The 23,444-nt window shown below is 50.7% G+C and overlaps 1 long non-coding RNA gene across 1 annotated transcript in view; it reads left to right on the forward strand.

Annotated features, from left to right (window-relative positions):
* The window catches only part of LOC135196344 (uncharacterized), a 43,914-nt gene that overhangs the window by 11,040 nt on the left and 9,430 nt on the right, over window positions 1-23,444 (forward strand). The gene's annotated exons all lie outside the window — the stretch shown is intronic.

Here is a 23,444-nt window from a genome sequence, read left to right on the forward strand (position 1 = left end):
AAATGTAAGGATGCTTTGGTATCTGGACGAGTGGCTAGTCCAGGCTGAATCTCTAGAGAAATGTCTCCGGTCGAGGGAGATAGTTCTGTCTCTTTGTGTCGAGTTGGGCATTCGTGTCAACTTCGACAAGTCCAATCTAATCCCTTGCCAGATCATGACTTATCTGGGGATTGTTTTGAATTCCCAGATTTTGAGGGCTTCTCCCGCTCAGAAACGGATAGACAAGCTTCTGAGTCTGATCAAAGAATTTTTGTCCTCCGTAACGCAGCCAGTTTCTCTTTGGAGGTCTCTCCTGGGCCATTTGTCATCCCTCATCCAACTGGTTCCTGGAGGTCGTCTCAGAATGAGGTCCCTTCAGTCGACACTTCACCAGTCATGGGATTTCGTGTCCGAGGACACGATAGTCGCCTCTTCTCCACAATGTCGGAAGGATCTCTGTTGGTGGATGCAAGTTCACCGCACACCTGGGCTCCGAAGCCGCTTTGGGCCTTTGGTTAGAGGAGGAGAGGATCATGTCAATAAATTGGAGGGAACTAAGGGCAGTGTACCTAGGCCTTCTTTCATTTCAGGATCAACTGTTGGAGTCGGTTGTTGCGATCTTTGTCGACAACACCACAGCAGTCTCGTACTTGAGAAACCAAGGCGGCACACAGTCGGATCTTCTCACTCAAGAAGCCCGATCAATCCTGTGTTGGGCAGAAGACGGGGGATTACGTTGGTCCCTCAGTTTATCCTGGGCCATCACAACGTCTTAGCAGACGCCTTATCGAGACCGAACGAAGTTCAAGGGTCGGAATGGACACTTTGCCAGGAAGTCTTCGACAGCCTCAGGAAGAAATGGCCTGTCACCGTCGATCTGTTTGCCACCCACTGAATTTTCGTGCCAGATATTCTTCGCCCCTTACCAGACTCCTCAGAGTGCCGGGACGAACTTTCTTTTGCAGGACTGGGAGGGACTTCAAGCCTATGCTTTTCCTCCGTTCTCTCTGGTGAGGTCAGTCCTCAACAAAATGATGGCAACCAAGCGTCTGGATCTCACCTTGATTGCCCCCTTCCGGCCACAGAAGGAGTGGTTTCCCGACCTTCTGGAAGCACTGGTGGAACCCCCCATTCGCCTGCCAGAGAGACCAGATCTTCTCAAACAACCCCATTTTCATCGGTTCCATCAGAGGCTCCACATGCTTCATCTTCATGCCTGGAGACTGTCAGGAGGTTCTCCAAGCACGAAGGGTTCTCCTCCAGAGTGGCGTGACAGTTGGCTCTTGCCAGACGGCAATCAACCAGAGTAAATTATCAGGCTAAATGGTCGGTTTACAGACGTTGGTGTAAGTCTCAAGGACATTCAATTTCTAGACCTTCCTTACCGAAAGTAGCGGAGTTTTTAGTTCATTTGCATCATGACAGGGCCCTGTCACCTTCGTGCATTAAGGGTTATAGGTCTATGCTTTCCTATGTTTTTAAGGCAAGGCTTCCTGAGATCTCTCATCTTATGTCATTAGAGATTTACTTCGATCTTTTTCCCTATCTCGACCCAGGCCGCAGTGTTCGCCTCCGACATGGGACGTTAACAAAGTCCTTCAAGCCTTAAGGTTCCCTCCGTTTGAGCCTCTGAATTCTGCCAAATTTAGGGACCTCTCTTCTAAGACACTCTTCCTTGTCTCGCTGGCTACAGCCAAGAGGGTGGGTGAACTGCAAGCACTCTCTTTTCTGGTTGCCAGATCTGGACAAGACATGATTTTGTCATACCTTCCTGAATTTGTCGCAAAGACTGAATCGTCTGATAATCCCATTCCCAGGTCTTTTGTACTGAAGTCGCTGGTCGACTTTGTCGGTAATTTAAATGAGGAATTAGTTCTTTGCCCTGTTAGGGCGCTCTCATGCTATTTACGCCGCACGAAGGACATTCAGGGTCGTCCCCGTCATCTGTTTATTTCACCCCGAAATGTCAAGAGACCTATTTCAAAGAATGGAGTATCCTTTTTTCTCAGAGATCTGATCGTTAAAACTGGTGGTTCGGCTGCCGGGGAAGACCAGACGCCGAGAGCACACAGTGTTAGAGCAGTTGCTACATCAGTAGCTTTTATGAAGAACGTCTCAGTCGCCAAGGTGCTTGAGGCGGCGACTTGGCGTTCTAATTCTGTTTTTGCCTCTTTTTACTTGAGGGATATTTCTCTAGTTCTAGGCGACCTTCGTTCTTTGGGCCCGTTGGTGATGGCAGGACAGGTCGTCAGACAGGAGAATTAGGTAGTCTTCCTGTTTTACGTTTGGTTGCTACCTGTATATTATTAATTAATTTTTGTTTTGTTGTATATATTTGTTGTTTTTTGTTTTTTGTATTATAACCCATGGCAGTTTTTTACGTAGTTATAATGGGAATTAGGCAGTTTGGTATTTAGGTGTTGTTGATGACAAGGACTGAGTGCTTGGCAACTCATGCTGCTTCCATTGTCAGTGTGAAATGGTACCAGCCACTGGGTTGTCGGCACTGGCGACTACGCTTCTCCCAGAGTCGATGCCGACCTAGGACTAGCCACTGGTTCGCTTGTCCTGACGACTCATGCTTCTTCCACTGTCCTGGACAGGGAATTAGTCGATGGATCGTCTGCTGTCATCTGGTGACTCGCTCACCATCTACTTTTTGTCTCACCTGTTTTCTCGGAGTCAGACACTCGTGCGAGATCAGGCGACATTTAGTAGCCCTGAGTTTCTTGTTGACGAAGTCTGTTGCGTTGATACGCCCCCGATGATCGTGTAACATGAGACCAGGTTGGACTGTCAGGCATTCGTCCTTCGGGACTGAATCGCCTTTTTGCTCCGTGCTCCTTTCTCTTGGCACCAGAAAGCTCGAGTTAGGAGTTGCTCATGAGCCGATTCGTTGCTGGTGACGTTGGGTTGCGTTGATACACCCCCAAGGTTTGCTTAGCTTTGAATCCCCCAGACAGTCCAGACACTCATCCTTCAGGGAAAGAATAGTGCTTGATAGTCCTCAGGGTGCAGCCTTGCTGTCCTCGATTCGTCTGACTGGTCACCTGGTCGGTCACCTGACTTTAGTACAGACAGACTGACTATGCACTTACTCCTTGTCATGTGCTACCGCAGTTTGGTGGCATTATGGTAGGAGACTTTGAGTTGTTAGTATCTTAGACCTTGGGTTGAGTTTTGACTGCCTATAATATATATTTCTTTGATTGTTTTATGTCCTATTCTGTCTGAAGGGGAAATTGTACTCAGATTCCCTCCTCCTTTTCTATGTGGTTAATCGGGCTAGATAAATTATATTAAGGTAATGTTTATTAATACGGAATTTTTATTCTAAAATTAATATTAATAATACTTACCTGTATAATTTATCTAGTCCCACCCATCCTACCCCACGATCTGCCTATCACAACTGATTTTGAGGGAAGGTTTTGTAACTGTCAACGACAGTGTTGCCAACTGGCGGACAGAATAGGAGGTAATAGGGTTGCCAATGTGGTAAATTTTGGTGTGGTTTTTGGGGATTTAGGGCTAGATAAATTATACAGGTAAGTATTATTAATATTAATTTTAGAATAAAAATTCCATGTTCTTTTTCATTTTCATTTATTTTCATGCCCTTTGCGCTCGTTGCCGAGGGCGCGAATGCTCTCGGCCCGAGCCTTGCATTTTTGTGTGAAAGTGAAGTGAAAATTGTAAGTAACCGTATTCTTTTTCCTTTTCATTTATTATTATCATTATGGATCAAGGATTCCGCTCATTTCCGGGAATAGATCCTCATGCCCTTGCGCTCGGTGCCGAGGGCGAGAATGCGCTCTGGCCGAGCTGTGTAACATTTGTTCTAATTGGTCGGAGGTGCAGTGGGTGTTGTACGAGGGCGGGAAGAAACGAAGGCCTGCCAAGGAGTCGTCGGAAAGCTCTCCTGCGACTCCCTTGGTTGGTAACCGATACTTTGTCTTCTTTCCTGCCCCCCCCCCCCCCCCCCCTCCCCCCCCCCCCCCCCCCCGGCTCAGCTCCCACGTATGGCGCCTTTCCCTTTGGGGGGGGGGGGGGTTGTTGAGGTCTTTCTCTTCGCCCGTAGAGGAGGGCGCTCGTTACCCGACGTACATGTGTATTCGGGGTCTTCCGTTCGCTCGGGGTGGGGCTCGCCCCACCCCCCCAACCCCCCGCGCAAGGGGGACCCCCCCTAACTTCCGACTATTGCTTCCTCAGGACTCCTGCTGCGGGGGACGACTTTGGCCAGGTGTGGATGTCGCTGGGTCTTCAGGGCATGCCGAGCGTCCAGGGGCTGCTCCAGCATCTGGCGGGAGCTGTGCCGGTCACCCATGGAGCGGTGAACACCACTACACGATCTCGTCTCCAGGGTACGCTGCCCCTCCTCACCTGGTTTACAACCCTCTCGTGATGTCTGTGACGCAACGGCCGCCGTGCAGGGCCCGATCGCTGCCGTGCTGAGGAGGGGCGTGCCTCCCCCTCCGGGTTCTTCGTGCTGCCAGCCCCAGACTTCCGTTGCCCGAAGAGCTCGCCCCTGGACCTGCTGCCGGTACCCAGGATGTCGCTGGCTACTGCCCCGTCTCCTGGAGTACCTGCCCTGTGTGCCGTACCTGCCGCTGCTGCTGTTCCTGCTGTTCCTGCTGTTCCCGCACCTGCCGCTTCTGCTGTTCCCACACCTGCCGACGTCGTTCCAGCCCGCGGTGTTGCTGCCCCAGACGCTGATCCTTCCGGACAGGTGCAGCCGGGCCCTGTTGCTTCGGCAACAGCAGCCCCAGCTCCATCCTGGATGGAGGACTTGACGCCTGTCCTGAGGGAGCCGACAAGGAAGAAGAAAAAGAGGAAGGTGTCGTCGTTGTCTTCGTCGTCTTCTTCATCGACTGCTTCCACCTCTTCCCCTTTGACTCCCAAGTCTTCCAAGCCGAGGAAGAAGAAGGCTCCCTCCTTCCCCCCTAAGAAGGCTCCTTCGGGAACTTCTAAGGGCCTGTCTCAATCCGGTGGGATAGGAGCGTCCTTCTGCTGGTCCTCCTGCTCCTTCGGGAGCAGGACCCGTCTCTCCTTCCGCAAGGAAGAAGAAGACGGGGACCAGAGGAGTACCGGCTAACACCGGTACTTCCTCGCCTGGTGTAGGGGCGCTGCCGCTACACCAGGTTCCGGCTCGGCCTCTCATTCGCGAGAGGTACAGAGTGTTCGGGCGACCGTGCAGCTAAGGCCCAGACGTCTGAGTTCACTCGGCGCCAGGACCAAAGCACGGAACAGAAGGCTGGCGAGAGCCGCTCAGGTGACTCTTGCTAGACCAGCGATCGCTCTCGTAGCGACCAGCTGGTTCCTAGGGTTGCCGTGACGGTCCTAGACCTACCATGGTCGGAGGCTGGTAAGAGGTCCCCTCGATCGCATCCAGCGGTTCAACGCAACTGTGAGAACTGTTCTCGGTCCAGCCGCTCGCCCCAGGGGAGCGGCACAACCAGGCCTGCAGCTCGATCCTGCAGCCCCCCAAGCACACCGGTTCTGCCGGTGAGCGAGGGAGGAGCGTCAGGTCTTCCTCTCCTGTTCCTCCAACTTCCTCGGGTTACACCAGGAAGGGCGAGATAACAAGGAGTGATCGTGAGGGGCGCGCCTCCCCACGATCCCACCACGACGTCCTACCTGCCAGGCACAGTCCTCGGATCGACCAGGTCGTATGGGCAAGTGGCAGGAGGAGACTGGGAGGGGTCTGCCGCTGTTCCTCCCTCTGAAGAAGGAGGGTCTCGGGAATCGCTCTTGCTGGAGGGGCTTGATGGTCCTACTTCTCAAGATGCGGGCATTCCTGAGATCCAGAGGAATTTTGCTGAGGTCATTGTGTTGATTTGTCAGCACAACGACCTCGGGGAATGATCGCCAGCCGCTGGTCCTGACCAGCAGCCGGTCCAGACCAGCAGCTGGTCCAGCAACTCGACCATCACCGTGGTTGATGATCATCACAGTCCTCCCTGCTTACCGGTTCTGCCGGTAGGCAGGGGAGGAGCTCTCATAACGTCTCCCCTGACTCATTCCTTGGTCTCCAGCTTTTCTCCACAAGAAGCTGCTGGTCCAGACCTGCAGCTCGGTGGCGATCGCCTGCAGTCCTCCCAGCCTACTAGCATGCTAGTAGGAAGGGTAGGAGCATCAGGGTAGGGGGGGCTGGCAAGGACGGATGACCCTTCCCAGACTCTTGGAGGGACCATCACCGCTGTTCACGTGACAGTCCGTCTGGACCACACATTCAGGAGAACAGGGCGCGCTCCCCCTTCGGTCCTCTTGAGAGGTTTCGGCCTCGACGAGGACTGGGACGCGTTGGAGGACGGTATTGGCTCTCTCCTGTCAGGTGCTCGATCAACCCCACCCAGACGACGTTCACGGTGGCGGCAGACGCTTAACCTACAGTACGAGTTCGTAACCCTCCTCGGGAAAACGTTTTCTCCTGACGATACGTTTTCCCAGACTCTGAGAGGCTATCACCGCAAGGTGATGGCTGCTCGTACTCGCTTCTCCAACTGCTAGTTCTGCTGGGAAGGTGAGCTAGTATCCAATTCCTCCCCCATTCCCTCTCTCCTTACGGCTACGAGGGAAAGGGGAGAGATCCTGCAGAGCGTTCTCTGTAGGATTCCACGTTGGGGACTGTGTTCCTGTGGGGGACCTTCGGGTCCTACCAGACGTAAGTCCCCGTCATTGAGGAAGGATCCTGCCCCATCCTCGATCGGGAGGACCAACAACCGATGATCGTCTGACGAATTCGGTGGGGGTTTCGCCGAGCGCTTAGAATTCTTCGGAATTTCTAGCACTCTCAAAGTGTTCGGGTTTTTTACGATCTGCAGACACTTGGGCAAAACCCCGGTACAGAGTGGGCTAGACAAGAATCCCGGATAATTGTTACTACGATTATCGGGAATCTCGCCGAATGCTCGAATTCCTGGAATTTCCAGCGCTCGGAAGAAGCACTGCTGCTGAAGGAAGAATATCTCACAGTAGGCGGCCAACCCTGGGATAGAGAAGAACGGACGGGAAAATCCAGTTTGGCTTGAACTATCGTCTTCGGTATTCTGTTATCACCACTGAAGCTTTCCTTCGGGGAAGACTTCTCCTTCACTCTCTTGATTAGAGAATGAAGGGTGTCGGCTTCCTATCCTTATTCTCATTCCTCGAATGGAAAAGAATTTAGGATGGAGGTCTTTGTACAGGAACCTACAAATATACTACTACGTATATTACCCTCGCGACATGATTCTGTTAATCAGTTGAATTGTCCGGGGTGTAGGCACACACCGTAGTTAACTCTACAGATTGTGATCGAGACGAATAGTATCTTAATGGAACTGCAACTCAGGACTGCCTGCAACCTCCCAGGAGTTACCAGTTTCGATTTTGAGATACTTATGGTATTGTTACGACACCACCACCTCAGCTTTTGTATTTACCGAAATCCATTTCATTTAAATACAATTGCCCGAGCGTATTTTTTACGCTCGATGGTTCTAGCCGAACGCATTCCTTCTTGGAATGGATTACCTGGCAACTCAGGATGACGAGTGAGCGAGAGCTAATTGTGTATTGAGCTGCCTTACGCAGCCCAGTACCAGCTGGCTCTCTGAGATGAACGGTTGGTTTATGTTTCTCTCCTCTACGATGATTTGACTACTGAACCGTATCTCTGCCTGACAATGACAGACTTAGGTCTCTGATTGACTGGGATTCTCGCATACATTAATGACCATCTCTACTGTATTGCCTTGGACATAGCGAGAATTTTCAGACAGAGATATCTCAATAGACTCTATCATCTTTCTGTTTACCGCACGGTAACAGAAGTCTGTAGCCTAGTCTCCCGCTGCATCGCACCCCTGCGATAATGCGGAATGATTTCTTCAGACATCTGAGTTTGTCTTCTAGAAATGTCTCGTATTTGTAGGTTTGCAATTATTCATTGTTCACCCCGAATTACAGATGTATAACGGAAGACATCGCCTGTTCCCCGCCCGGCCAGCTCTACTTCCAAGTATATTGTCCTCCCTGGATAATCTGAAGAAGATGATGATCAGCCCATGAGAAGCAGTTCTTCAGTCAGTACATCCCTGTGTTTTCATTACTGAAAAGTGCCCCACTTTCATTGCAACTACGACTTCTCACCGAACAGCAATGAAATAGCGGTTTAGTGTTTGTTCCGATACATAATACAAACCATCGGTCCTTTAACAATAGGAAGTAGCTAGCGGCAGCTGGAACGCAAGGGGAGAATGGTAGTTAACTGCTTGTCCGACCGTCGCGCGGCTGGTAAACAAATCACTTTGCTTTCGGCCGTGGTGTGACAAGACGTGTTCGTCATCGCTCTGCCCGCTATCGTCGTATGCTTTGGTTTTGTATCAGCCCTCTTTCTGGTTTGTCTGTGTAGTGAATGAATTGTAAGTACTGTACTTCATTTTGTTTATTACATTTATTATTGAATAATAATGGATCAAGAGATGGAGCTTTCGCCGCGCCCCCCAGTCGCCCGTAGTGTGTCCCGGGCTGGAGGGGCGTAAGTGCGGCGGATTTCGCTCCTTCGTGGATGTAGATCCTCACGAATTATGTCGGGGGCGAGAATGCTCCTGAGCCGAACCTTGTGTGAGGTGTAAATTGGTCCGAGGCGCAGTGGGTTCTGTACGAGGGCAGGAAGAGACTTAGGCCTACAAAGGAGTCGTCGGAAAGCTCTCCAGCGACTCCTTTGGTAACGGATACCTCGTCTTCCTTCTTGCCCCCCGGTCGGCCCCCACGTTTCGTGCCTTCCCCTCCTCACTTGATCCGTCGAGTGTGGAGGAGGGCGCTCGCTACCCGGATGTGCAATTGTACTCGGGGTCTTCCGTCCGCTCTGGGTGGGGTTCGTCTTCCCCCAAGCGCGAGGGAACCCCTCTAATCCACCCGACTGTTGCTTCCGCAGGTGTGCCTTCCGCGAAGGACGACCTGGGACAGGTGTGGGAGTCGCTGGGATTGCAGGGAGTGCCGAGCATCCAGGGGCTAATCCAGCGGTTGGCGGGGTCGGCAGTGGTCACACATGGTGTGGTGACCACTACCACTACAACAATTACAACTCCAGCTTATGGCATCCTTCCGCACTTGGTCTACACACCACACGTGACAACCGTGACACCGACAGCTGCGATACAAATGCCTCTCGCTGCCGTGCCAAGGAGGGGCATGCCACCTCCACCTGGGTTCTTTGTGCTGCCGACCCCGGACTTCCGCTGCCCTAAAAGCTCTCCATTAGACTTGCCGCCTGTACCTAGAATGCAGGTAGCTGCCGACAAGACGCTTGGCTCTCCTGATGCTGCTGCCGTACCTGTTGCTGGCCCAGCCGCTCATGCCGCTCCCGCTGTTCCAGACGCTGACGCTCCTGTTGTTCCTGCTGTTCCTGCTCCTGTTCCTGTCGTTCCTGCTCGTGGTGGTGCTGCTCCAGGCTCAGGTCTTTCCGGACAGGTGCAGTCGGGCCCTGTTGCTTCGGCAACTGCCCCGGCTCCGTCCGGGATGGAAGACCTGACGTCTGTCCTGCGAAGCCTGACGAAGAAGAGGAAGGTGTCGTCGTCGTCTTCATCGTCTTCTTCATCGTCTGCTGCCTCCTCTTCCCCTTCGACTTCCAAGGCTACCAAGCCGAAGAAGAAGAAGGTTGCCTCCTCCCCCCTAAGAAGGCTCCTTCGGGACCTTCTAAGGGCCCGTCTCGCTCCGGCGATTCGGGGGGGCTCTTCTGCTGGTCCTCCTGTTCCCTCGGGAACAGGGCCTGTCTCTCCTTCTGCAAAGAAGAAGAAGACGGGAACCAGAGGAGTACCAGCTTCGGCTGGTACTTCCTCGCCTGGTGTTAGCGGTTCGGCCGCTAAACCAGGATCCGGCTCGGCTTCTCGTTCGCGAGAAGTACCGAGTGCACGGTCTCCTGCGGGAAACCGTGCAGCCAAAGTCTCGACGCCCGAGTTCGCTCGCCGTCAAGACCGAGGCACGGAGCAGAAGACTTGCCAGAGTCGTGCAGACAACTCTCGCCAGGCCAGCGGACGCTCTCGCAGCGACCGGCCGGCAGCTCGGGCTGACGTGACGGTCTCCGACCGGCCATGGGCTGAGGCGAGGAAGAGGTCTCCGCGGCCGTCGGTACCAGCCTCGGCTGGTACCAGCGGCTCGACACGCCGAGAGGACGCTCACCGGTCTCACCGCGACAGCGAGCCTAGCAGGTCGCCTGACCGCCGCTCCCATCGGGACCAGGCGGACACGGCAACCAGCAGCAGCTCGTCTGAGGCTCGGGATCGTGGTCGACGTTCCCAGCCGAGCCACTCGCCTCAGGTGAGCGGCACGGCCAGGCCTGCAGCTCGATCACCACCGCGGGTTGGGGATCAGCCGCAGCCCTCCAAGCGCGCTGGTCCTGCCAGCGAGCGAGGAGGGAGCGTCAGGTCTGCCTCTCCAGTACCTTCAACCTCCTCGGGATATGCCGGGAGGAGCGAGGTATCTAGGAGTGATCGCGAGGGGTGCGCCTCTTGTGATCCCGCTGCGACGCAATATGCACCAGGCACGGTTCTAGGACCGGCCAGGACGTATGTGCAAGTAGCTGGAGGCAACCGCGAGGGGTCTGTTGCTGTTCCTCCTTCTGAAGGAGGAGCGTCTCGGGATCTGTTCTTGCTGGAGGGACTGGACGGTCCTACTCCTCAAGATGCAGTTACTCCCGAGATTCAGAGGAACTTTGCTGAGGTCATTAAGCTGATTCGTCAGCATAATGACCTTGGGGAAGGATCGCCGCTACCACCTTCTGAGCCCACATCCCGGCTCGAGTCATTTTGGGGCCCGAAGAGGGAACCCAAGATGACGGTGGGTTTGCCGCGATCGGAGCTTGCAGACTCGGTCCTCGACCAAGTGGAGAATCTCGTCTCGGGGCGAGAGGACTCGCTGAAGTCCGGTTGGTCTTCCAAGCTGCTTCCACCTCTTCTACAGCGTCAGAGGCGTTTTTACGTGCCATCGGAAGATCCGATACCGCCTAAACAGGTTAACCCCGGAGTTAGCTAGGCTGACTCCAGGTGTGTCCTTGCAGCAGCTCCTGTCGGAGAACCAGGGAGAACCTCTGGTTCTCGCAGCAGGAGGCACTCGCTCTGGAATCTACCGCTATGGCAGCATTCCAGGCAGTTTCTTGGTTGGATCTGTGGTCCCTCACAGTATCCAAAGTTGCGGCCGGCTCTGGGAGCTCTGCTCTCAAAGACGACCCGGCGTTCAGGAGACTGTGCCAGTCTGGAGGTAGAGCTATCTCTTACCTCGCCCATCAGACTGCTAACCTGTTAGCCAACTTGGTTCTTCGTCGTAGGGACGCAGTCCTTACCCGAGTGACCAAGGGGGCTGGGCGTGAGGCGGCACTTGGTCTTCGTAACGGACCAATTAGGAGTTCCACCGCTCTCTTTCCTGGAGAGGTGGTGGACGCTGCGGTGGAGAGGCGGCGCACCGATGACAGTGACCGCCTGGTTCACCAGGCAGTCTCGAAGGTTTCTGGGCAATCTTGAGTAACTGCGGCTAAGCCTAAGAGTTTAGCTGGCGCTTCCTCGGCTGCTAAGACGGTTGCCCCGTCTAAGCCCCGTGTGAAGACTCCTGTTGCTTCGACTTCTGCTAAAGGAGGCCGTAACCAGCCCTCCTCCCAGACCTCCTTTCCCCGAGGAGGTGGTGAGAAGAAGTCGAAGCAAGGTGGGAAACGCTAAGGACGGCGTTCCCCCTCACCTGCTGCCAGAAGTGGGGGGGTGCCTGGCGAGCCATTGGGCAACTTGGCAGCGCTACGGCGCCAAGACCTGGATAGTAGACGTCCTTCGAGAGGGATATCTACTACCCTTCGAATCTCGGCCACCCCTCATCTCCAACCCGGTCCATCTGCAAACCTATGTCCGGGGTTCATCAAAGGACAACGCTCTTCGACAGGAGATCAAGACCATGCTGACGAAACGAGCTGTAGAAATCGTAGAGGATCAGTCACCGGGCTTTTACAGCCGCCTTTTCCTGGTGGAGAAGGCAACGGGGGACTGGCGTCCAGTGATAGACCTCTCTCCCCTGAACTGTTTCGTTCGCAAGACTCGGTTCACGATGGAGTCGGCACGATCCGTGCTCGACTCTATCAGTGGGAACGATTTCATGCTTTCAGTGGACCTGAAGGACGCGTATTTTCAAATACCCATCCATCAGTCCTCCAGAAAGTACCTCCGCTTCATCTTCGACGGGACGGTGTACCAATTCAGGGCACTTTGCTTCGGTCTGTCAACCGCCCCACAGGTGTTCACACGAGTGTTCACTCTGGTGTCTGCTTGGTCCCATTCGCACGGGATACGTCTTCTGAGGTATCTCGATGATTGGCTGGTCCTGGCGAGCTCCCGCTCGCAGTTGCTGCAGGACAGGGATCGGCTCCTCAAGTTTTGTCGCGATCTGGGGATTGTGATAAACTACGAGAAGTCCGATCTCGAACCCAAGCAGAAGATGAAGTACCTGGGTATGCTGATCGACACGGTAGCAGGGCAAGTCTTTCCTGCAGACTTGCGGATCAGCAAATTCAGGGAGGCAGCCGGCCGGTTCCTGTCTCGGCAGGAACAGGCAGCTCAGCAATGGCAAGTCGTGATCGGCCACCTGTCGTCACTCGAGAAGTTAGTCCCTCATGGGCGTCTTCACCTGCGGTCTCTCCAGTGGAGGCTAAGGGAGAGTTGGTCTCAGGCAAAGGATCCACCTGTTCTCAGACGCATCGACCGAGGGATGGGGTGCACACCTGGAGGAGTTGCTGGCTGCAGGTGTGTGGGACCATCACAACAAGCACCTTCGCATCAATGTCCTGGAACTCAAGGCAACGTTCTACGCTCTCCAAGAATTCCATTGGTGGGACACTCGGTGGTGTTGATGTGCGACAACACCACAGTAGTGGCATACGTCAACAAGCAGGGGGGCCTAGTGTCTCTTCCGCTACACCAGTTGACCGTGCAGGTGCACGAGTGGGCCACGGCTCACTCGATAGAGCTGTCAGCACGCTACATTCCAGGCAAGAGGAATGTAGTAGCGGACAAGCTCAGCGTCGGGATCAGGTGATAGGAACCAAGTGGTCTCTACATCCAGATGTGGCGGAAAGGCTCTTCAACCTGTGGGGGCGACCGGTCGTAAACCTGTTCGCTACACGGCCGTGCCGGACCCATGGGCAGCTGCAGAGGACGCTCTCCAACACCCCTGGGACAACCTCTTCGTCTACGCCTTTCCTCCCTTCTGTCTGATTCGGAAAGTGATCAGCCGAGCGCTGACCACCCCGAATGTCAGGATGATCCTGGTGGCTCCCAAACGACCTCAGGCCGTTTGGTATCCGGACCTGCTGGCTCTTCTTGCGGAAGCACCAAGAGAGCTGCCCCATTGGCACAACCTTCTAGCCCAGCCACATGTAGAACGGTGGTACCACCAAGCAGTCCAGTCCCTTCAACTTCACGGCTGGGTGTTATCCACCATCTCTTGCGAACGAGAGGCTTTTCTCGTAGCGCAGCAACAGAGATGGCTGGACACGTCCGACAGTCCTCTGCAGCTGTGTACCAGGGGAAGTGGGCCGCTACAGGTAGGTCAGGTGATCTTCCGCCCCACCGCTGGGTGGCAGGAATAGGAACCATTCCCATTTTCTATCAGATTTTCTATGTCGCCAGTGACCACAACATCGTTGTTGGTACCTCCTGACTTGATTTTCGTATTTCATCGCCGTTGATCTTCTGGACTGTCTTTTTGGTGACGTATTTGGATCTGTGGTTTGGCATACGCTTTTGTGGAACGTTTTTTTTATTTTGCTTCGGATTTTTGCTCAAAAATGTCTGATTCTAGCTGCGAAGTTAGAAGATGTGTGAATGAGGGTTGTTTGGTGAGGCTACCGAAAGTGTCGTTAGATCCTCACAAGATATGCAAGAAGTGTAGGGGGTATGAATGTACTAGAAATAACACTTGTGATGAATGTGTGAATATAGATGAGGAAGGATGGAAGACTCTGGATTCCTATTTAAGGAAACTAGAGAGAGATAGGGTTAGAAAGGCTGTCTATAGAAGCTTGAGTAGATCTCACTCTAACGAGCCAGTTAGTATAACTAACCCCCAATTAATTGCTTCCTCACATGCAGTATCACCCTCTCCCGTAGCAGATGTTGCAAGTTCTGCTGTGGAGATTGCAAATCTGAAGACCGCATTAAGGAGGATGGAGCTTGAAATGCAAGCTCTTAAAGGTAAGACTGTGGAAAGGGACATAAGTGTCCCCAGTGTAGTGGAGGGTGCGTCTGATCGGCCCTGTCTTGCTCCCAGACCTAGACCTCTTCCAAGCTCCCAGGCCCAGAGGAGAAGGAACATCGACAGTTGTTCGGAGGTTACGGAGAATCTCCACCGGTCAGGCATCCTCTCGGCAGAATCTGTAGCGTCCCAGACTGCCAAGGATCGCCATTGGAAAGGCATCCTAAAAGAGTGCTTTTCGTCATCCGATTCGTCTCCTCGCAGAAGTGGATGGACTTCCGACGAACTGTCGCGTCTGATCAAGAGGAGTTGGAAAGTTCCTACGCTGGACTCGATCCCGGAACGTTTCACGGACGATTCTCCCTACGAGAGGAAAAGAGCCAAGAGGACAATGTCACAATCTCCTACGCCTTCCAGGGCGCATTCTCCTATTCCTGAGAAAGAAAAGGAAGAAACCGCGACGGACATCATACTTAAGATGCAAGAACAAATATCCTCATTAGTAGGAGTATTGAGAAAAGACCCTCCGAGGAGAAAGGACGTTTTTCTTCCTGTTAAGAGATCTCGTCCAACGGGCGTTCCGGACTCCAGACTCCTCTCCTCTACTCCTCGTCTGAGAACAGAGATGATTAAGGAAAGACGGACGGAAACTCATAGGCTTGGGACGCCAGATACGGACAATGAAGAAGAGTGTCCGAGTCGGACAGAACCATCCAGGCGCTCGGAGCCAGAATTGGACGACTCGGACAGGAAAAAGTGTCCTACGAGGACGGCGCCAACAGACACCATCCGCCAGACGCGGACAGCCCGGGCAGGCAGATTTGTCCTATGCGGACAACTATGACCAAGCGCCGTGTGCCGTTTACTGACAACCTGGACAAGGCGGACAGCCTGGACAGGACAAAATGTCGTGCGCAGGCAACTCTGTCCGGGCGCCAGGCGCCAGAAGCGGACAAGATGGACAGGCAGAAGTGTCGTACTGGAACGACACCAGCCAGGTGCCAAGTTCCACATATGGACAGCTCGGACAGACGACACTGTCCGAGACGGACAGATACGTCCAAGCGCATGGAACGAACCAGACATTCGGCGCCAGATAAGCACCAATCGCCAAGATTTTCTTCAAGAAAACCATACGGAGAAATCAACCAGGAAGCATCTCTTTATGTTTTGGACCAGGAACGGGTTTCTCTGGACAGAGACGAAAGACGTCGCACAGGCGGCCGTCGTCCTGGTCACGATATATCCGTTTCTGGTGGAAACTTGTCGCAAGCACAGCTGTCTCCTGATAGGAATGCAAGACGTCGCACAGGCGGCCGACATTCTTGTCAGGAGGACTTAGATGATGATCGGGTTTTTTCTCAGGATCAGCATTCGCCGGACAGGGATGCAAGATGTCACACAGGCGGCTGTCGCCCTTGTCGGGAGGGAGCTGATCCTGCGAAGAGCTCTTCACCTTGCGAGAAGAGACGTTCTCCCTCGGCTGATAATGATTCTCCGGTGGAACTTGAATTGGAAGATGTCTCTGACACCGAAGATCAAAAAGGTGCTGGACTATCGGACTACAAAGCGTTGGCGGCGCTTCTGCTCCAAGAATTTGGAGATTCTTTGAGTCCTGCTGCCCCTCCGTCTCCTCGGTCGCTGTTCACGAGCACGAAGACCTCAAAGTCGTCCTCCTTCTTGAAGATGCGGCCAACAATTTCCATGAAGAAGGCTTTGCAATCTTTTGGAAATTGGCTCAACTCCAGGAAGGAGGCGGGAAAGACTGTCTTTACCTGCCCTCCCTCCAGACTTTCTGGGAGGAGGGGTATCTGGTATGAGACAGGCGAAGCAATGGGACTCGCCCTCCCAGCTTCTGCAGAGGCAGATTTTTCAACGCTGGTGGACGCGTCGAGGAAACAGTCTCTCTTCAGCCGCGACAACTTGGGGAATGTCTGAAATGGACCATCTCCTCAAGGGATTGTTCCATGTCTTGGAAGTTTTCAACTTTCTGGACTGGCCCCTTGGGGTGATGGCCAAGAGGACACAAGACAATGAACGCCTGAGCCCCGATGTCCTTAATAGTATTTTGGCTTGTATGGACAAGGCAGTGCAAGACGGATCGGGGGAAGTGGCCTCCCTGTTCGGGGCGGGAATACTTAAGAAGAGAACTGTATTCAGTTCTTTTCTTACAAAAGTTGTCTTTCCGGTACAGAGGTCGTTCCTACTGTACGCCCCTCTGTCTAACCAGCTTTTCCCTTCTCAGTTAGTGAGAGACATTTTTCACTCACTTACTGAGAAGGCGACACAAGATCTGCTGGTACAGTCAACCAAAAGGCTGAGGACAGCTGTTCCCGCGACGAAGAAGGAGACACAGAACCCAAAGCCGCCCTTTCGAGGGAGTTCGTCTTCTCGGCCCTCCTTTAGGAAGAGAGGAGCAGAAAGGAGAGGTAGGTCTTCTGCCTTTAGACCTACCAAGAAAAACAAGTGAACTTCAAGTCCTCCAAACACCAGTAGGCACCAGACTTCTGAACTTTGCAGAAGAATGGGCGTCGAGAGGGGCGGACAACTGGTCCCTCTCAATAGTGAGGAGAGGATATCTCATCCCCTTCAGAGACAGGCCTCCCTTGACGTCTACTCCAAGGGAACTGTCAGCGAAGTACACGAACCCTGTCAAGAAGAAGAACCTTCTTCAACTAGTAGAACAAATGTTGGACAAGGAGGCCATAGAACTAGTACAGGATCCACACTCTCAGGGCTTTTACAATCGACTGTTCCTCGTACCAAAAGCCTCGGGAGGGTGGAAACCTGTCCTGGATGTGAGCGCACTGAACCGATTCGTAGAGAAACAGAAGTTCTCTATGGAAACCTCCAACTCGGTTCTTGCTGCTCTGCGTCCAGGAGATTGGATGGCCTCCTTGGATCTACAAGACGCATATTTTCATGTCCCTCTGCATCCGTCATCGAGGAAATATCTACGGTTCATGATGCAGGGAAGGGTCTTTCAATTCAGGGCTATGTGCTTTGGCCTGTCTACGGCTCCCCAAGTGTTCACCAGCCTGATGAGGAATGTAGCACAATGGCTTCATCTGGAGGGGGTGAATATAGTCCTCTATCTGGACGACTGGCTCATAAGGGCCAAATTGAAACAACAATGTTTGGAGGACTTGGAAACGACTTTGAATCTCGTTCGCTCACTCGGACTGCTCGTGAACCTCGAGAAGTCTCAGATGATCCCCAGCCAGGACATTGTCCATCTGGGGATTCAGATGGATTCTCGGGGTTTTCGAGCATTTCCATCGCAAGACAGAATTGCTTGAGGCTTGGAGAAAGTCTCAACCTTCTGGGCACCCTTTCGTCGCTGGAGCAGTTCGTTTCCCTAGGGAGGCTCAATCTGAGACCTCTGCAGTTTTACCTGCAAAGAATGTGGGACCGAAAGAAAGGGGAACTTTCGGATCAGTTTCCCATTCTACAAGAAATAGTCACACCTGAGGTGGTGGTTAACCCCGCTTCAAAAGAACGAAGGTATATCCCTTGCGATTCGGAACCCTCTCCTAGTGTTGTTTTCCGACGCCTCGGAAACGGGATGGGGAGCAACACTAGGAAAGAAGGAAGTGTCAGGAACCTGGACAGGAGAACAGGTGTCCTGGCATTAAACGTAAAGGAACTTATGGCAGTTCATCTAGCCTTGAAGAACTTCGAGTCGGAGGTCAGAGGCGTGGTAGTCCAGGTAAATTCGGACAATACCACGGCTCTGGCTTACATTCGAAAACAGGGGGGGTGACTCACTCGCTCACACTATACAAGATAGCGAGAGACCTCTTGATATGGGCAGAGGACGAGGCATTGTACTGTTGACAAGGTTTGTACAAGGAACCAATGCAGAGCAGACAGACTCAGCAGGAAGAACCAGGTCCTTCCAACAGAGTGGACCCTCCACTCCGAAGTCTGCCAAAAGCTCTGGTCCCTCTGGGGGAAGCCTCAGATAGACCTGTTCGCCACGTTCCTTTCCAGAAGGATGGAAAACTTTTGCTCCATAGTCGAAGATCCCAGAGCAATAGCAATAGATGCCCTTCTCTTGGACTGGTCGGGCATAGATGCCTACGCTTTTCCCCCATTCAAGATTTGGGGTAAGTGTTAAGGAAGTTCCGTTCCTCGGAGGCGACGAAACTGACACTCATCGCCCCATTTTGGCCCGCTCGAGACTGGTTCACAGAGGTACTGGAATGGACGGTGGACTTCCCCAGATCTCTTCCCATGAGGACAGATCTGCTCAAACAACCCCACTTCGAGAGGTATCATGGAAACATCCACGCTATCTCCCTGACTGCCTTTCGACTATCGAAAGACTTGTCAGAGTGAGAGGCTTTTCTCGAAAAGCTGCAAGCGCAATCGCCAGAGCCCAAAGATCCTCTACTCTGCGGGTTTATCAGTCGAAGTGGGAAGTCTTCCGTAGATGGTGTAGGTCGAAGAAGCTGTCCTCTTCCAATACCTCTGTGACCGAGATTGCTGATTTCCTTCTCTTCCTCAGAGAGGAATCACGCTTAGCTGTTTCAACCATAAAAGGATATAGGAGCATGCTCTCGGCTGTATTCAGAAACAGGGGCCTGAGCATAGAGGACAACAAGGGATCTCCATGATATGGACGATCCTTTGGAACCACAAAGGCTAAGTCCTCTCTCACACCAAGTTGGAATCTTGATGTGGTCCTCCAGTTTCTCTCTTCGGATACGTTCGAACCGCCGAATAAAGCATCTTTTAGAGACCTCTTGAGGAAGTGCATTTTTCTCTTGGCCCTCGCGACTGCCAAGAGGGTCAGTGAGATACATGCATTGGATTCTCGGGTAGGTTTTAAAGGAGATTCTGCTGTTGTCTCTTTCCAACCTCTGTTTCTGGCGAAGAATGAGAACCCTTCTAAACCTTGGCCCAGAAGTTTTGAGGTCAAGGGACTCTCTCCTCTTGTAAGTGGAGAAGCAGAAAGGTCTCTCTGTCCAGTCAGAGCACTGAAGTTCTATCTGAAGAGGAAGAGTCAACTTCAGGGTTGCAGTCAGAGCCTATGGTGTGCGGTAAGGAACCCGAAGAGGCAAATGTCGAAGAATGCATTAGCGTTCTTCGTGAGAAATGTGATAACGGAGGCTCACATGAAATGCCAGGAGATAGCATTTAAGCTGCTTAGGGTTAGAGCACACGAAGTCCGTGCAATTGCAACTTCCCTAGCCTTTAATAGGAATATGTCAATGAAAGACATCTTAGCAGCAACATATTGGAGATGCAACTCGGTATTTGCCTCCCGCTACTTAAAAGACGTCAGAGTGACTTATGAAAAGTGCTTTTCTCTTGGACCTTATGTATCAGCGGATACTGTGCTGGGATAGGGAGCTGGTACTGATCCTTAAGTAATATTGTTTATAACTAAAAAAATTGTTTGGTTTTGAGTTTTTATGGTCGTTTGAAAGGATGTTGGGGGGATAACTCCTTTCAATCGTAGTACTAACCCCGGTGTTAGGATCAGGTGATCGGGATCGGTGTTAGGATCAGGTGATCGGGATCGGTGTTATGCTCCTTGATGATGCCATATGGCAAGGTGTTTTGTCATGTAAGTGGATAGGACCCCATTGACAAAGATCCTTAGGTTCTGTCGAGTAAGTGGATAAGACCCCATCGATAGACCATCAAGAACTCTTAGCATGAGGTCACTACCTCGCTGAGGCTCTTGAGGCGATGTAAGCTCCTAGGCAGTAGCCATGAAGTCTTTCGCCGACACAGGTAGGAACCAAGGTTTCTTATATTTTTGTTACCTACAACGTATGTTGTTTTCCTGTCTATTCAGTAATTAGCTGTCTCTTACCCTCCGCCAAAGGTGCCAATCAGCTAAGTATATATCTGCCAGGGAAGTTGAATGTATAAAAATGATATTGTCATGATACAATAAAGTTTTATACCTACTTACCTGGCAGATATATACAATTAAATGGCCCACCCAGCCTCCCCTCAGGAGACAGGTGGAAGAGAAAATCTGATAGAAAATGGGAATGGTTCCTATTCCTGCCACCCAACGGCGGGGCGGTAGATCACCTGACCGCGAAATTCGAATTTCTGTCGGGGACGACGGAGTCTATAGCTAAGTATATATCTGCCAGGTAAGTATGTATAAAACTTTATTGTATCATGACAATATCATACTTGCGACATGCTCCCAATCAAGCTCTTAACAAGTACTCGTCTATGTCCTTTGGTTCGAGGCCTCCCAAATGCCTACGAATGCCCCTCAGGAAACCCCGATGCTTCCTAAGGGTTATAAAAGGCACACGAGACACACATTGTGGTGTTTGAACACTTTCGTCCGCACGGAACGGCGTTGAGGAGCGAGGTCATCTTGGGTGCTTGGTTCCTCGCCAGCATTCAAGTCCAAAATACGTCTCACACGATCCCTCCCGAGGGGTAAAACGTACCTTTCGCGCTCCATTCGACGTTCAGACATCTCTACGTACGTCTTGTACCACCACAAATACTCAAACTCTCGCAAAAGTTTGGCAAAACACGATTGTGGCAAACGATCGCTCTTGGACGACGCGTCGCTGATGCTGGCTGGTGCGAGAAGGCGGCATTTCGCGCATACGCACGAGTCACACTTGTAAACAAAACAACAGCTTGATCCATGAGCTCCCAGCATCCCCCAAGGCGTATGATTCAAAAGTTTTCGCCTAGTAGGCCTATAACTATTTTTCCGCGAATTTTTAAAAAATACTTTTTTTGTCAACGTACCATATGTTGGTTCGGCACCCAACAGAATTTTCGTCAACGTTTAATACGTCCAATGGGCGTTAAAGGGTTAAGAAAATTACTTTGCCACCTCCTCCCTACCCTTCCCACCACCCCAGCCTAACCTCCCCTCTTTCACAGTAAGTAAATACTATTACTCTTACAGCTGGCAGTGCTGTCCTTATCATGAACTAGAGTCCAGGATGATCATGCTAGATTTAGGCCCACATGTATTGAGAGGGGGAAGATGGTGTCTGGTTCCACCCCTACCCTTTTGGTAGGCTTGCAGGAACACGCAGGCTTGTCAGCCAAGCTAGGAATATGGTCCTTAACGTCCTAAGTATATTTCGATAGTAAGGACGAGGCAGACCTGATACAAGAAATAGTCAAGGAAACTTCTGGGTCTACTACTACTACTACTACTACTACTCCCTGGGGTAAGCGAGTTGCAGCCCTCATTGACACAGAGCGAGAATTACTGTGTGTGTTGCCATGAAGTGGAAACTTTCAAAAGTATGTTGATAGAACAGTTGTACAAAAATAAATACCAATTTGCAGATTCTAAAGCCTCCTTTAGTTATTGAATGAAAGACCTTTTGATGTTATTCAGTGTCACAGCCAAGCAGCAACTGATACTGCCAGAGAGTGCACTACGATAATGTCATGCATTATCTGTATGGTGCCAGAGGAAGGGGAGATGGCTGAGTGAATATTTTGAAATGAATGCAAACCCTTGTAATTTTTCCAGGTGCTGTAGTAGACAGTTAATTTGGTAGAACAAACCATCCGAAATAGAGTAAAAGTGCTGTATTTGTTAAAGGTGTGATTCATTTATCCACTTGCTTTAACTTTTCTAGTCAGTTGTATCTTACTAGAAGGGGACAAATGTATACTGGGTATGTCAGGAAGTGTCTAGCTCTTTTGACATTGATCATATTAATTTTTTAGTTTAAAGTGATAACCAGTAACTTTTATTTTTATGTGAACCATTCAGAAAGCTTCATAAATTTTTAATGTTCATAGACCTCTTAAAAATTTTATGTACAGTATGTTAGCTGATTTTCTTACCTAATATTTCTCCAGCCTGTGTACAGGCTGTTTGTGCGCAGTGGCTTTTATTTTGGCTTTTATGTTTTTTTTAAATTTGATCCGAATGTTTGTAATGGATTTTAACAAGACCAGTGAGTAATTTTTTGGTTATCAGGAATTTTCGTGAGAACATTTTCTTTTGTGAGAGGTAAAAACTTGGGGAAGGTAAGATTAAAAGTATCAAGGCAGTTGAATTATGAACCCAAAGGAGTAGATCAGAGTGAAAAGGCAGAAAGTAATGCACATAGAGAATGAATGTCACTTCAAAGAAACTTTATTATTGCCTGTCACGGGCAAATATCCTCCACCAAGTAGGACTTGTGGATATGGTGTTTTAAATTGAAATCAGTGCTTTTTTGACAAATGCCCTGATTATATTGGTTGTGTAGCTTAAAAAGTAGCCGATTCTTAAATGGTACTTGAATCAGTTGGGCTGGCATGAAGATCTTAATAATTTTGCTTGTGATGTCAGTGGGCAGTTCTCTAATTGCTGTAGTTTGACATCATTATTTCTCTGGGCATTTTTTTTTAATTTGATATTTCCGGTCCACTTAGCATTAAACCTGGGCATTTTGCAATAACTAGTGTTCAGAATGTCCTCAGTTTTCTTTTGTAAATACCTATGAGGGTGTATATTAGTGTTTGACTGTCAAAACTCAATGTATGATTGTTAGGTCTAGGAGAGTGATGCTTAAACTTTTTTTGCCTCCCCCCCGCATATATATAGGTCCCATGCCCCATTACCTGAATTTTTTGCCAACTATAGGCTAAACAAAATGCTGTTTTATTTTTTTGCATACAGTACCATATTATACTTCATTGCTTATGAGTATATGGATGAATGATGGATTTTGTTTTATTGCTGTTAAATTTGTAAAGTATGCACTGTACTATGTATACTATTTCAAGTAAGGAAAATCTTATAAAAATAAAAGAATTCATAAGATTTTAAATGAAAATTGAATTATGTTTTTAATATCTGTCATGTTTTTGACATATTTAGCAAACATGGAAGTAGTGATAATGTTTTGGGCAATTTTGCAATTAGCATAACAAATTTAAAAAAATGATAGGCACCATCTGGCAATCCAGTTGGAAGCCCCCAGTTTAAATCACTGGTCTCGGATATTGGATTTCTCCTCAACTGGATCTTTTCAGTGATATTTCTTCAGCTGCATGCTGCAGCTCATTAAGATTTTTAGGTGTCATTCATGAGTTTAGTTTGCTTTTGAGAAACAGCCATTCTTTATTTTTTGTGCCTGAAATTGGTATATTGAGGTGGTCTTTCAAGATTCTACTATATTTTGGATTTTGTTCTCCAATTTGGTTTGCAGAAATCTTTGCCCATTAAATAAAATATTCCCTACCACTTAACACTGCAGTATTTCGATTGTGCATTGCCCTCAAAATCTTGTTTTACAGGT

This window comes from Macrobrachium nipponense, chromosome 17 (genome assembly GCF_015104395.2).
Source record: "Macrobrachium nipponense isolate FS-2020 chromosome 17, ASM1510439v2, whole genome shotgun sequence".
Lineage (NCBI taxonomy): Eukaryota > Metazoa > Arthropoda > Malacostraca > Decapoda > Palaemonidae > Macrobrachium > Macrobrachium nipponense.